The sequence below is a fragment of the Gossypium arboreum genome, chromosome 8, assembly GCF_025698485.1.
Source record: "Gossypium arboreum isolate Shixiya-1 chromosome 8, ASM2569848v2, whole genome shotgun sequence".
Classification (NCBI taxonomy): Eukaryota; Viridiplantae; Streptophyta; class Magnoliopsida; order Malvales; family Malvaceae; genus Gossypium; species Gossypium arboreum.
The window spans coordinates 22848997-22859128 of NC_069077.1; the positions used below are offsets into that span (position 1 = coordinate 22848997).

The 10132-nt window shown below is 34.4% G+C and overlaps 1 non-coding gene across 1 annotated transcript; it reads right to left on the bottom strand.

Moving 5' to 3' along the window:
* Positions 1 to 268: 268 nt before the first annotated feature.
* On the bottom strand, positions 269 to 375 carry LOC128280180 (small nucleolar RNA R71). The gene has a single exon (XR_008270360.1). It is a non-coding gene; the product is annotated as a small nucleolar RNA R71 (small nucleolar RNA).
* Between the last annotated feature and the right edge of the window lie 9757 nt (positions 376 to 10132).

The window sequence follows — 10132 nt, forward strand, 5'->3', positions numbered from 1 at the left end:
CATGTTCCAGATGCTTCAGAAAGTGGGCCAATTCAATGGAATGCCTACTGAAGATCCTCATCTTCACCTCAGACTATTTATAGAGGTGAGCGACTCTTTCAAATTAGCTGGAATTCCCGAATATGCATTACGATTGAAGTTGTTCCCGTACTCACTAAGGGACAGAGCTCGAGCCTAGTTGAATTCATTGCCACCAAACTCAATTTCTACATGGCAAGAGTTAGCTGAAAGATTCCTCATGAAGTATTTCCCGCCAAGCAAGAACACTAAGTTGAGGAACGAGATCACTGCCTTCCAAAAAATGGATGATGAGTCCTTGTATGAGGCATGGGAACCATACAAAGAACTATTACAGAAATGCCCTCACCATGGAATCCCACATTGCATCCAACTTGAGATATTTTATAATGGTCTTAATGCTCACACGAGGATGGTAGTGGACACTTCTGCTAACGGTGCTCTCCTTTCTAAGTCTTATAATAAGGCTTACAAAATCATTGAGAGGATCGCCAGTAACAATTATCAATGGCCAACCAACCGAGCTGCGTCAAGAAGACAAGTCGTTGGAATACATGAAGTGGATGCTCTCACTTCACTTGCATCTCAAGCATCTTCAATCTCTTCAATGCTTAAGAATCTTACCACTAATGGGTTTAACAGTTTTGCAGCCCAACCACTTCACCAATTTGAGAGTATAGCCTATGTTTATTGTGGGGAAGGACATTTGTTCAAAGAATGTCCATCGAACCTCGAATCCGTATATTACATGGGTAACCAGAACCAAAATCAAGGAAGGAAAGGACTGCAATCCAACTTCTATAACTCATTGTGGCGAGACCACTCGAATTTTTCCTGGAGTAACCAAGGGGCTGGAACCAGTAACAGCTACGTTCAACCTAGACCGACTCGTCCGCTTAGTTTTTCCCAACAAGCTCAGGAACCAGCTCAAGCTGAATCATCCCATAACTTAGAGCATTTATTAAAGGCATACATGAGAAAAATGACGCCACTGTAAGGAATTTGGAGAGTCAAGTGGGCCAGCTTGCTACTAAACTCAGGAACTGACCACAAGGTGCTTTACCTATTGATACGGAGAATCCAAGAAAACCGGGGGAGGAACATTGTAAAGCGTTAACATTGAGGAGCGGAAAGACAGTAGAGCCCAACACTATCGAAGCTGAATAGGAGCTAGCTGATGCTCAAGACTCAGAGGAAGTTCAACCGAGTGTTGAAATATAATTAATCCAACACAAGTATGTTACATTAATTAAATCTTATTTGAAATCGTGCACTAAAACTCCTTTGTGTTATTTTTAATTATTTATTTAGTTTTTTAAATAGTTTTTCACCATCTTTTAAAACCAAATTATTTTTACCTCATCAAAGTGTTTTACAATTAATTTCATAAATAATTCTTTTTACAGTCCCTGTGGGTACGATAACTCGACATTTACTCATCACTTTATTACTTGTTGCGATTGTGTACACTTGCACATATTTCTATCGTTCCAAGCATACATCGGGGTGGTTCGGGACTAAACCGAGAACTTTGAAAATCTTTGGGCAACTTAACCAATTTTCTTGCTTTGGAGAGTCACACGCTCGTGTGGGTTCGGCCGTGTGGTCACACACGTCCATGTGGCTTGAGACACGCCGGTGTCCTTAGCCAGTGTAACTCTCTGTTTATGATGTCAGTTAAACCAATTGATCCACACGATCAAGCCATACGCTCGTGTGCCAGACCGTGTCCTCCACACGGCTGTGTCACATGGCCGTGTCTCTGCCCGACTTAGGCTATTTTCCAAGCTTTATGTTGTCCTTAATTCTTTCCCATACTTTATACATCATGGACCCAAATTATAGCATCAGTTTAATGATTAATCGACCTTGAGAAAGATTCAATTAAATAACTTGCATGTTGTCTTACAAGTGTTTATTACCCAGCACTTAATCTCTACACATTCTAAAATTGTCCATGTTTAATCGTTATCAACTTACTACCAGGCCACATATTCATTCCATGTCCACAACCACCTCGAATGGTTCTAGGGCATTCATCGTATACATGCGTTATACTAATTATTCATAGCAACCAATTATAATCACACGACATGCATTAACCCATAAGAAGAATAATTAGGCTTACAAACCATAACCATAATAAGCCATATCTCATGGCTATATACAATAGATCAATATAAGTCGATACATTTGGCTAATCATAACAACATCTAATATAAAAACTAGTGCTTATACATGCCACTCACTTGAAAGTGTTTAATACACATATGACAATACTCTGGAGTTGGTAGCTTGATAGTTTAATGCTGCCTCTGATGATCTCCAACTCGAGTCGACCTAACAACACTAAAGAAATGGAGAGAAGGGAGTAAGCTTAAAGCTTAGTAAGTCCATATGAAAATAATAAGCATTATAACAACATACTTCCTTAGGCAATCAACCATAATGACACTTTTTTACTCATATTCTAGTTAAGCTATTTTCTCGACTCGTAGTTACTAATTTATTTATATCTGGAACTACGAAACGCCAAATTAAGATCCACTAATTTTCATTGAAACCAGACTCATTTCTTCTTACAATAAAATTTCAAAAATTTTTGGTCTAGCCAATAAGTACAATTTCTTATTCAAAGTCTCCCATGTTTCGCTGTTTGACAGCTTCAACCTTTCTTCACTAAAATTTATTTATCTCATAGTACGAGACTCGGATAATGTTCCCGTCTATTTTTCCCGAAAGTAGACTCATTAAGGATTTCATTCATATTATTATTAACTCATAATTATTTTTTACAATTTCTAGTGATTTTCCCAAGTCAGAATAGGGGATTCCAAACTCATTCTAACTCTGTCTCACAAGAATTCAAATATCTCATCATATGAGATTCCTTTACTAGCACCATTTCCTTTATCTAAAACTATACCCACTAAGCTTTAATTTCATATTTTATTCAGTCTCTAACTCAATTTTCACTATTTTTGGTGGATTTTCAAAGCCGGACTATTGCTATTGTCGAAAAACTGTTTTAGTGCAAATTCATAGTAACTATCATAAGCTCATTGATCATGGACTCATCATTTCATGAAACCCTTATCTCATTACACAATGTAAGTTAACATGATATTACAACACAATTCATAATCATAAGCATGAGGATGGTTCATCTTTCTAACCTTTTTACTTGTTTATTATGTATACACATACATATGCATGAATTCGCTTACTCATCATTTATCACATTTCAATAAGGCATCACTTATGAGTATAATGTACGTACCTGTACATACCCATAGCATATCAATTAACTTTACCTTTATCACCACCCCAATCTCGAGACTTTCATCGCATTATTAATTATAATACCTGTTGAATTTCTCAAAATCTCGATGGATAGCTCATTTACCGTCAAGTCATACAAGTGATCGTTTTCAAGTAAGCATTCCCGCGAACCTCACATCTTACGGCAAGATTACCAGTCCAGGCTAAATCCCCCGTAATATAAACTCATAGAGTGATTTTGGGATTACTAGTCCAGGCTAAATCCCTTGTAGTGACAAACACTCTTAATGAGCTCGGATCTGAATTACCAGTCCAGGCTAAATTCAGACCCTAATCGGATTACCCGTCCGGGCTAAATCCATAATGCACACATATTCGTCGAGAGGTTCGATCACTCAAGGAACACCCGTCCAGGCTAGATCCTTTCTATACCGAGATCAAAGGATTACCTGTCCGGGCTAAATCCTTTTTTGCAACACATGCAGGATCTCGTATCATGTAAGAATAGTGTATCCATTAGATATATACCAATAAGCATAGCTGATCATGAAATGTACATTCAATTCAACACATTTTCATGTTTATTTGGACATTAGTCCATGAAATAAACATGGTATTGCACATAATTATATTTAGGCATTTGTCACAATATATACTCTTCATATCAACTATATAAATATTCATCACAAAATGTTGACACATCAATTTGAGTTCAAGCATGAACAATAATATCATTGCATTGTCATTGACATATGAACTTACCTCGGTTTCTACTACAACTATTTATTTCGAGTTTGTGTTTAACGTTGTTCAACCTCGTTCTAAGCCCGAATCTTATTTTCCTTGATAATCGAGCTTGGAAGCTTGGAAAACCCTAGCCATGGTTTCTTCATGTCATATTCAGCCAAGGAAGAAGATGGACATGAAATTTTGGCTTTTATTTTATTTTTAATTCATTTTAATTACTAGATTACCAAAATGCTCCTAACTTCATAATATTCTATTTCACCCATTTCATGTCCATTTTTGTCCAAAAAATTATACAATGGTCTAATTACCATTTAAGGACCTCCGATTTAAAATTTCATAACAATTAGACACCTCTAACATGTAGAACTCAACTTTTTCACTTTTTATAATTTAGTCCTTTTGACCAAATTGAGTGCCCAAACGTCAAAATTTTCGAACAAAATTTTCTCGAAATTATTCTGTGAAATCGTAGACCATAAAAATACAATAAAAATAAATTTTCTTAAGTCAGATTTGTGGTCCGAAGACCACTGTTCTGACTAGGCCTTAATTCGGGATGTTACAAGTACAACTACGGTTTTTCTCTAAAATGAGTTTATTTAAGGTCTTCAAAAGTAACATAAGTTAGCTTAGCCATTTCGGTGGCTAATGTAGCCTTCTCAATCTAGCCATAACGTCTAGGTCGGGTTTGAGAGGTTACATTTAGTGGTATCAGATCCTAGGTTCAAAACATCAGATTGAGTTCTGATTTTAAAAAATGATTTTGCATGTATGCATACAAGAAAAAGGGGAAATTTGGGAAAACAAGCCACAAAGAATTTTGAAAATGATATTCTACAAAGAAAAACAGGTCCGAGACTCCGATGTCGATTGCCATAGAAAAGTTCCTGTTAAATTATAGGTAAATACTTGATGTGTATTACTGTAGACATAGAACTGAAATATTTAGTATTTAATTTTTCTTTGAAATTGTAAGATAGGAAACTGAAAACTAATTGAAGTTAGCTAGTGATTATTTTTTCTAAAACTGTAGATCAAACTTAAGATCATAGGATACATAATGAACAACCGCAGAATGAGAAAAAATGAGGCTTAGTGTTGAGCTACCCAAGTTGAGTCATTTGTTTCTCAAGGAATTGTGCCTAATCCTGAGATGAATGACTTTGTGATTACGCCTACTTCTAAAGAAGGAAACCAGGAAGTTGGGGATGATGCAGTGTCTCAGGAAATGTTGGGAGTCTTAGAAAAGGTTTTCAAGATTATGGTAGAAAGAATTAAGATGGAGGAAGAGAGTAAACGCTTAGAGAGCAAGAGAAAGAAAAATAATAAAGTTCCAAAAAGGAAATAGTCTGCTTCTATTGGTCCAAATCCACAACCTCTATAGAGGGCCAAAGGAGCCAAACCTCAATGAAATGTTGTAGTAGTTATTATTGGAGAAATTGTTAAGTCAACTAGGGTTTCGGTTTGTAGATATTTTGGTAAGCGTCATCTAGTGGAATTTCAGTTAAAATTGAGAATTAGGTAGAGGAATCTGTTAGTAACGTTTCCATAATTAAATCTACAAGATATATGTTGGAAATTTAAGGAGATGCATTGTTTGTAATTGTATTGGAAATCAGAGTTATGTACCGAAAGCATGGTGGCTCGGTTTGAAGGAAAGGGTAACAGATTCTGTGACTAAGAAAATTTCGAAGACTAAATTTCTTTAAGGACGGGAGAATTGTAACATCCCAAAAATCAAGGGTTAGTAGAATCAGATTTGTAAATCGAGAGAGTGTGGTCATGCCCTAAATTTTGAGATTATCTATGCGTTTTTAGGAAATAAATGATGTATTGGTTTGTTAGTTAAGTGTCAGTGAAACGTTCCTTAAAACCTAAGTTCAAATCCTTTCTACCGCACCATTATTATTATTTTGTAAATTTTGCCTCATACCCTAGCATGTGACACGCCTTATTTTTAAAATAAATATTGCAAAATTATTTCAAGAATAAGGAAATTTCCTAGTGGTTAATTGATAAATGGAAAAGCATAAAAATTAAATTGAGGTCCCAAGTTCAAATCCTTTCTTATGCAAAATAATTATTTTTTACAAAATCCCTTGTTTTTAACAACTGTTTTGTCCATGCCCTTGTAACCCTAGAAAATAATCAGATTTTATTCTATTTTTAGTCACCCTAGCCGTTCCTCACCTCTTCTCTCTTCCTTGATCTTCAATTATTTTTCCTTTCTCCATTGTTGTCGTCGCCCATAATACCTAGTTTTATCATCATTTTCTTTTTTTTTTGTCACAAGATTTTGCCTCATCTCCTCCATCATATTGCTTCCATTTTTATCTAATTAAATCAGACCCAAGTATAAAATCTTGAGTCTCCAAGATCGATGCCTATTGTTTCCAAGAAGTGCCATTGCCGCCCCTTTCACCTAGCTTGTGTAAGTTCTTGTTTTCTTTCAATTTCTTGATTAATCTTGTCAATTAAAAACCTAAATTTCCAGATTTTAATTTTTGGGGAATTTTAAAGTTATTTTTCTATATTTTAAATGGATCTCAAAATTGTTCTTAAATCAGCCCCAATTTTGGCCACCATTAGTTGTGGTAGGCGCGCCTAGGTGCAAGAAAAGGGGCTGTTTCTAAATTCTTTCCCATCTATTTCTAGAATTAATTTGAATTCCTGAACCATCCTAATCAGCCTTTAATCACATGTAAATTAGGAATAAAAAACGTTCTTGATCAATTGGTCATTCAGATCTCACAGATCAGAAAGTGTAAGTGCGGTTACATGTAAACTAGTTTGTTGTTTCGACATGGTTGTTGGGTAAAGCTTATGGATTGATTAAATGAAGGATTTAATAAATATTGTCTTCTTATTTTCCAGTATGTAAATGTGTTAGGTGCTAACCCGAATGCACCAAATCAACCGTAATGCCAAAAGACTATCGCGCATATGATTCGTCTCAAAACAGTGTAAGAAATCTAACTAGTTAGGATTCGTAAAATAGTTGTAACTATGTCTATTGATTTGAAACCATAATTAGGTGTCTAGGGGGCTACTTAAAAGGTGAATTAATTGAATTTATATTGATTTTAATTTAGGTTTGTTTTAAGGTTTATTAAGGAAATTAGAAGGTTCGCTAATGTGCTAGGAAAAAGCGTAAAATAAGGTGTGGGTCCTAAACTCAAAAACTTAATTAAAAATGTTAATTTTTGTGATATATTTCATGATTTAGGTTGCTGATTGGATTGGCTTAATAGCCAAATAATCAATTTTGTAAGTGGCTGAGCTAGGTACGTTTCGAGTCCTAAAAGATTGATGCATGTGATTGACGTTGTGATGCATGATTGTATTATTTGGTATAAGATTGGTTGTATATGTAGCATGATTTTTTGAAATTTGAGTTTATGCATGATATAGTTGCATGGAATATTTGCTATGTTATATTGAAAAGGTTGCTATACATGCACATTGGAAATTCATAAAAGTATGTGAAATTGTGTAATGTTGAATGATACCATCTTAATGGTAATTTGAAAGTTGAAATATTGATTCCATTCACGAAAAGTATTTAATTATTGAAGGCATGTTGAACATGTCAATTAAATATGTAAAAGTATTAAATTCGTAAAAGTATGTGAAATTATGGAATGTTGAATAGGATATTTTGTGGTTGACAGAGGAGTTCCATGGAGTATCGGTGACATATTAAGTCCATATTTATTCATAGTCAGTGCACTGTATTTGGAGTATCAAAGGGATTGGCAATTATATCTCATTATTTGTTATTCGGCAATTTTACTGCATTATTTTTATTCGGTGGTTTTACCCTATCGATCTTTGCTCACATTCATTGAAGTTTGGCAGACGAGTTTTTGGGAACTCGTGGTGTGTAACGGATGGTTTAGGTAGGAACATTTTTTCATGGCATCATGCTCACGACATACTCAAATGTTATTGATTTATGCCACGTATTGTATTGTGTTGTATTGAATGGTATCAAAATTAATGATTGTTACTCGAATGAATGATGACCCATGCTCACACACCATTTGACATCAATTTCATAATGTCTATGTAATGATATGAAACTCCAATGATGGTTTTGTGTTCTTCTATTACTGTTAACATGTTTCACTGTATTTGATATTTATGTCTGTTTAAATAATTGTTCGACTCACACTGAGCTTTCATGCTCCACCCCATAATGTTTAACTTTTTAGGTAAACCTTGAAACTAAGACCAGACTCGGTATATGAAGAATTACATTGAACCTCGGACCATTTTTAATAAAGTATTAATTAGTCTCTATTGGTTTTGGTTTGTAAATTTTTAATTATTTCTGGTCTGTAGCTTGGTAACTTTTCGTTTGAGGATTTTTGCATGCATTTATTACTCAAGCATAATAACCAGAAAATGCATGATATTGGGCTTAAGTAAAATTTGACATTGTTCCTTAATTTTCGCTGCATTGCAAAGGCATCGTTTTTGAAAAAAAAAAATCGATAAGGCAACTAGATTTCCAAAATGACTTGAAAAGTGGTTTTTTTTTTCTGTTGCATTAGTTTAACATCGAGTTTTTATAAAGAAGAGCGACAAGCAAATGGTTTTTTTTTTCTAAAATGAATCTTAAGGATAGTTGACCTAATAAATGAATGTTTTAAACTAAAACAAAAGTACAACTACGGTTTTTCTCTAAAATGAGTTTACTTTAGGCCTTCAAAAGTAACGTAAGTTAGCTTAGCCATTTCAATGGCTAATGTAGCCTTTTCAATCTAGCTTAATGTCTAGCCCGAGTTTGGAAGGTTACAAGTCGATTCTCATCCAACCGAACCAGAATTGGAACTTAATTATGTCCAAATCAGCCACTAATGTTTTACTGACTTTTTAGTAGAAACCGCCAACTTATGATTTCTGCCAACTTATGATTTCTTTCAATTTAACCCCTAATTATTCCTAAATTTTCAAATTTAAATAAAATTAGGTGTGACAATTTATTATTTAAGTACTTATATGTTGATATACTATATCGAATAAAAAGGTAAGTTAGAATTCTAAGTACTGCTAAGCTTTCACAAGCTTAATGTGTTATTTTGAATGCATAGGTAAAGATCTTCTTGAATGCATTTCTTGAAATGGTAATAGAGTAGAATGTACATAGGATTAGAAAAATATGAATTTTTGTTGTAAAATAACTAAGTAGTTTCAAAACTGTTTCATATATGCCTAATATCATAATGTAATTTGGGATAATCTTCCTTGGATGGATATACTCATGTGTTATATGAGATTTTTGAATGGTAATTTGATATATTTTGAGTCCTAAAAGTGTTTTATAAATGTTATGAAACCTTTGAAGATAATTTTAATTTAGTTTTAGGAGTTTAAGTTACGTTGTGGACAACCTGTCTTCGACGCAACACGACAAGTTAATGTCATGACATTGGAGTCAATGGAGTAATTTGTTCTAGTATTAGGACATCAGAAGATTTGCATCGTGACATCAGTCAATGTCGCGAAACCTATTTTTCAGTGTCGTGACATTGACCCTATTTACCTTGTTTTGACCCAAATAAGCCCCGAATGGTCCTTATTTGTAACCAAATTTTAATGAAAGTCTAGAAATGACTTGAATAAATTAAAAAGACTATTTATGTTAAAGAAAAGTCTTGAAATTAATGCTCGATTTTAGTGTCTAATCTGTTGTAATTTGGTGTAGCAGATTAAACTAGTTTTCACACTTGAAGAGCTTGAATATAAGCATTTTCATTATGTTTTAGTTAAGTTTGTATAGTTTAGTTTAAATCCAATAAAAAGTGTATTTGGAGGATTTTATTGACCTTAGGGGTAGAATGAGGCCTAAAGGTGAGCTAATGTACTTAATGAGTATGCAAGAGACCATCAGAGGGCGTACAAACTCAATACTAATCACTGTGTTGCAACATGGGAAGTTCGTTGTCGCAACATAGGAAGCAGAATGCAAGAATCTCGAGACTACCTTTGGTGTTGTGACACAGCCATTGGATGTCACGACACACCCTTGAAGCTACCCTGAACCTGAGCATACTATTTTCAGTGTCATAACACAGGC